We start from the raw sequence: 5,259 nt of genomic DNA, 5'->3' as shown, positions 1-5,259 counted from the left end.
TTCTTTTGGAGTCACTTCACGGTTAGAGTGGGACTTCTATTGAGAATATGAATCGTCCAGTTTGCTGCTTCCGCCTATAAAGCTTTTGGTATCTTTTTCTCTGTCAGCATGCATCTAACCATATTCATAATTGTCATGTTTTTCCTTTCTGCCACGCCGTTTTGTTGAGGAGTATAAGCCGCTCTTGGTTGCCTTTGAATACCATTTTCATTACCAAAGCTAATGACTTCTTTGGATGTGAATTCACCACCTTGATAAGTCCTTCAAGTACATACGAGTTTCTTTTTCAACCATACTCTTGAAGTGACTTTAGTCCAACATAACTTAGATGCCCATATCGACAATGTCATGTTCTTGCGTGATCTTCTGTAATAACATTGAATAAGGATTGTTCATTTGGTAGAGATTAAACAAATAGAGTAAACATAATATTTGATGTCATTGAAGTCTCTGCAATCAGCCCTCTGTCAGGATTATTATTCCTACATCCTCCTTTTTGTATAAGAATTGCAAGACATTTTTTTTTTTTTGGCAGCTGTCCGATGCTCAGCAAATTGTCTTTCTAGTCTGGTACATTAAATACCTCGGTGATTATTTGCATAATCTCATTTACTTTAAACTTTGCATTTTCTTTTTCTGTCACAATTGTAACGACCCGAAATTTTCTACTTAATTTAAGGTCGCTACTGTATACATACCATAAGATTGAATGTTGAAGACTTCATTTAAATTTCATAAAACATAACCTTTATCTTAAAACACACCCATGGACTTACGTGTTTTGAAAACATCTTTAAAACGACACAACAAAAGACCCAAAATTTTACGTTTAAAACATTCTATTCTAGCCTAAGTTTAAGAAAATAAATACCACTATTCTATGCATGTGTCATGGTCTCGAGTTGCGATGCCGTCATCAGCCGTACAGGAATGTCTTGCCTTAACCTGAAAAATGTAGTAGCACATGGCTTCAATATTTAAAGAAATACTTAGCAAGTGACTCCACTATTGGGGTTAAATGCAACAATCACATGCAATGAAATGATGGGACCTATCTTTCGTTTCGTTTGGCTTTCCCTACGGTGCTGTCCTAACAGGTAATTTTGGACGTGTTCCATTGTANGGGGGGGGGGGGGGGGGGGGGGGGGGGGCTAAGTTGACTGAGGGGCAAAAATGTCATTTTGCCCCTTCAGCCAAAATAGGGGTCCAAGGAGAACTCCATCAGATTCCCTGCGAAAGAAAGAAGGAGTTAGAGAGAAACCAGTGAGGAGTTGGCCGGGAAAATCAACGGACCACCGCCGGAATCCATCTCCAGACGAAACTCGTACAAGGATTGAGAGGCTAGCAAGGCCGACGCTCCGTCAAAACCTAAGAACATTTCGCGAGGTAAGGTTTCTGAACGACATTGCTCAGATATGTGTTTTCCCCTACGTGAATCGATCCTAAAATGCTGAAATCTTCACCTAGGAACAACTCACGCAAGGTCTGTGAAGAAGTTTGGCCGAGACCTCAACCCAAAGGCGGAGATCCGAGAGTCGTCCGAGAACGGTGAGCGAATATCCGTGGTTCTTAAATCATCCGATAGTCAAGAAAAAATTACAAAAAAAATACTAAGACGTAGCGTGTAACACGATCTAGAACTTTGCCGAAGGAATCATATCGATCCGATCTACGGATCAAAAGATATGAAAATCGAAAGAAACAAACTGGGTTTCAATTTTCAGAGGACAGAGAAGAAAGAAGAAAGAAAAAAAAACTACCGGCGAGCGGCGGAGGGTGGCGACAGGCGCCGGACACGCGTCGACCACCGGCTGGAGCAACACAGCTCCAGTGAGGCGTCAACACGTGTCGCCTGCAAGTCGGGCCGAACCGCAACCCGAGCCGAGCCGACCGGACCGGGCCGGGCCAGCCAACCCGCGACTGCGCGGAAGTGGGCGCGCGTGCAGCCTGCGACTGGCGCCTTCCCGCGCGTGCGGCCACGCACTCTGAGCGTGCTGCTGGCGCGTGAGCGCGCGTGGAACAGCCAATTTGGCCCGGTTGTTTTCTTTTTTCCCGATTTTTGTCCCGGTTCCAATTCTAATACTTTTTTTTACGTGTATAGGGACCTAATTTAGAGAAGTCAGTATTTTTGGACACCTCACAGGCAAAGAAATGCTAGCAAAAGGGTACGCGTCAACCAGGTAAGTCACCACCCGGTATTTAGGAAGAAATACTTGTAGGATTCGCTCGGATTGCATGCATGCTAGTAGTTCTTCTTCAGATTAGCTCTCCATATAAATTATTAGTTAGATTAACTGTTGTGATTGTATTGGGTAAATTACATGAGTGTTGCTGTATGCTTTAAGCTTCCGCCGTATGTATGCCTGCGTTAATTTATGTTAGAATTGTGTATGCCGGGTTTCGGGTGCTTGATGGACGAATTTGCCCCATTGAGCGCGAACTTCGTGCTCTAGGTGCTTGATGGAAGTCATCGCCGCGTTGAGCCGGTATGCCTAGTTTGCATGAATTACATACTATGATGTTAGAAGAAGATTGCATGCATCCTCTGTTAATTGCTAGGGCCCATTTCAATGATAAGATTAGGAAATTTCTATTAGGAGCGATATGCCGCTCTAGTCTGACTTAACTTTCCCCTAGAAACTTAGCGGTTTACCACGGCAAGATGGTACCCCGGAGTGTTCATAGATTGCTAGCGTGTGAACGGTTCTATAGCTTCGTGGGAGGACCAAGGGGTCCCTGATCAGTCTTTACTGCTCTTAGCCATTTCGCATGGGAAATGTGTCCCCACGTCATACAGCCCATTAGCTGCATGGGAACGGGTTGGGTCGCGCCCCCCAAGGGGAACTAAATGGGCGTAGGGGTACTCAGCACACCCCTAGGCTAGGTACCATGTAGTCCCAGATAGCCATGTAGAGGTAGCACCTCATAGAGAGATACCGACCACATTAGCTTGGCATAAAGAACCTCTAGGCGTTTAATGAAAGAACGAAGAACGAGTGAAACCCAAGGGGCAAGCCCCAAGGGACCAGGATTAGAACCAGATGTCCTAGAACCGAAATAGGAAACCGTGGCAACCTGTTAAATTAAGATGCGAAAAGAGCCTACAAGTAGGTGGCTTACTGAGTATAATTTTTATACTCATCCTTGCTATGTTTTCCTTTTTTTTTTTCAGGAGCGTGAGGCGTCGGTCAAGAGTGGGCGTGATCAAACGGGAAGTGTCACAGAGGAATGAGTTGTCCCGGGGCGTCAGTCAAGTCTTAGTCTTTATTTTTATATTTGCATTCTTTTGAAATTTATTTTCCAAACGGTCTTGTGTTCTGTGTTTGTCGTTCGAAAAAAAAAACTTATTGGAATTTGATGATTTTCTTTATTTCATATTTAAATCTCTTTGTGCATTTGTGTCATGTCGTTAGTCACGGTCTGTAGTAAAATATTGGGCTGTGACAAATTTGGTATCAGAGCCAGGTTATAGGTCCTGTAGACATTTAGGATAGAGAGTCGTGTCCTCTGTGACTTTGCTCGTCAATCACATGCCGCTCATGACCAGACGTTCTCATGCGACGGAAACATAGAGACAAAGGTTAAGTTAGTATTTATAGAGTATATCATAACCGACTATGGCATTATATCGCACATTACCTAGGAGATGTGTTTTGAATGAATTGTGACCATAGTTCCTTTTTCAATTGTGGTAGATAATGGCACCAAAGAGACGCGAACCGTATGTAGGGCCAGGACCCAGAAGGGAAAGAAGAGAGGAAGTTTAGGACACCTCGGTTCCAACACCTGAAGAGGAACGACCTGAATTTCAGGAGGAGGTTGGGGATATGCCCCAAACTAGTGAGGGGACAATGCCACAGCCATCAAGATCAAAAGGACGCCGAATGAAGGCCAAGGCCCGAAGGCTGCTTGATACACCTCCTACTACTCCCTTCTCCGAGGAGGCCCCATCGGGTCCAACCCCGTGTACAGCAATCCCGCTAAACCAGCCATTAGCCATGCCCTCAACTGAGATGTTTCAGACGTTCATGATGACGTCGATGGAAAATCAGGCTCTGACGAACCAGATGATTCAAACCATGATGTCTAATCAGTCAACAGGGCAAGGGGGCAAGGATTCAGGGACTATGACTGTGGAGTCCCGCTACTTAAGAGATTTCCAAAGGCATAAACCGCCTTCCTTTGACAGAGGCAAGGTGGATCCTATTGCCGCTGAGAACTGGCTGGAGGCCATAGAAATGGCCTTCCATTTTATGAACTGCCCACCAAAGTATGAGGTCCATTGTGGGACATATATGCTGAAAGGAGAAGCGCACTTCTGGTGGAAAAGTGCTCAGAAAACCATTGTACCACAAGGAGAGTTTATCACATGGTGTCAGTTTAAAAGACGCATACCTCCACAAATACTACCCAATCACTTCCAGAGTGAAAATGCAGGCAGTGTTTCTCGGATTGAAACAGGGAGACAGATCAGTGGAGGATTATGACTTGGAGTTCAATAGGCTGGCAAGGTTTTCTCCAGCCTATGTTAGTTCTGAGGAGTTGAAGGGCGTTATCGCTGGCCTAAGGGAAGAACTAAGAGGGAATGTGGCATCCCAGTCATCCTTTGTCTGTACGAAAGCCCTTCAAGTGGCGACCCTGCTCGACTCGCCCCGTACCGAAAAGCTACAGTTGGGAATAGCACAATCATCCCACACTGCAGCCCAGGGAAAGGGGACATACCCTAGCCACCCCAGAACTGGCAGACCGCCCCGTGGCTGCATTGATAGGCGAGGGAGAGCCCCAGTATGGAACATGACCTTGTGTCCTAATTGTCGGCGTCCTCACACGGGGGAATGTAGAGCATGAACAGGCGCCTGCTACAGATGCGGTCAGGTAGGGCACTTTGCAGTGGATTGCCCTCAGAGAAACGATCAGCGTGTCAACCTGCCTGCAATACAGCATCAGAGGGGCCAAGCTGGCCAACATCAGCAGGGGCGAGCTGTAGCCCATGCAACAACAGCCAGGCAAGCTGACCAGCCTGACGCGGTTGTCACAGGTACGCTACCTGTATTTGGTCATCTTTCATTAGTGTTGTTTGATTCGGGTTCGACACATTCATTCGTATCTGAAGAGTTTGTAGAGCTAGCACATCTAGAAAAAGAACTTTTAGAGATTACCCTATCAGTGTCTACCCCTGCTTACGAGTTGTTGCTAGCTACCCATAGGGTTAAGGGAGGTGGAGTAACAATATCAGGGCGTGTCATCGAAGCTACACTG

General features: G+C 45.8%; 1 long non-coding RNA gene across 1 annotated transcript; it reads left to right on the top strand.

Annotated features, from left to right (window-relative positions):
* The first annotated feature begins 1,296 nt into the window (after positions 1-1,296).
* Positions 1,297-3,194, top strand: LOC111461969. Its single transcript, XR_002713675.1, has 3 exons — positions 1,297-1,386; positions 1,468-1,548; positions 3,182-3,194. It is a non-coding gene; the product is annotated as an uncharacterized LOC111461969 (long non-coding RNA).
* The last annotated feature ends 2,065 nt before the right edge of the window (positions 3,195-5,259 follow it).

This window comes from Cucurbita moschata, unplaced genomic scaffold, assembly GCF_002738365.1.
Source record: "Cucurbita moschata cultivar Rifu unplaced genomic scaffold, Cmos_1.0 Cmo_Scf00026, whole genome shotgun sequence".
NCBI classification, from domain to species: domain Eukaryota; kingdom Viridiplantae; phylum Streptophyta; class Magnoliopsida; order Cucurbitales; family Cucurbitaceae; genus Cucurbita; species Cucurbita moschata.
This window is presented reverse-complemented; position numbering and strand designations above follow the sequence as displayed.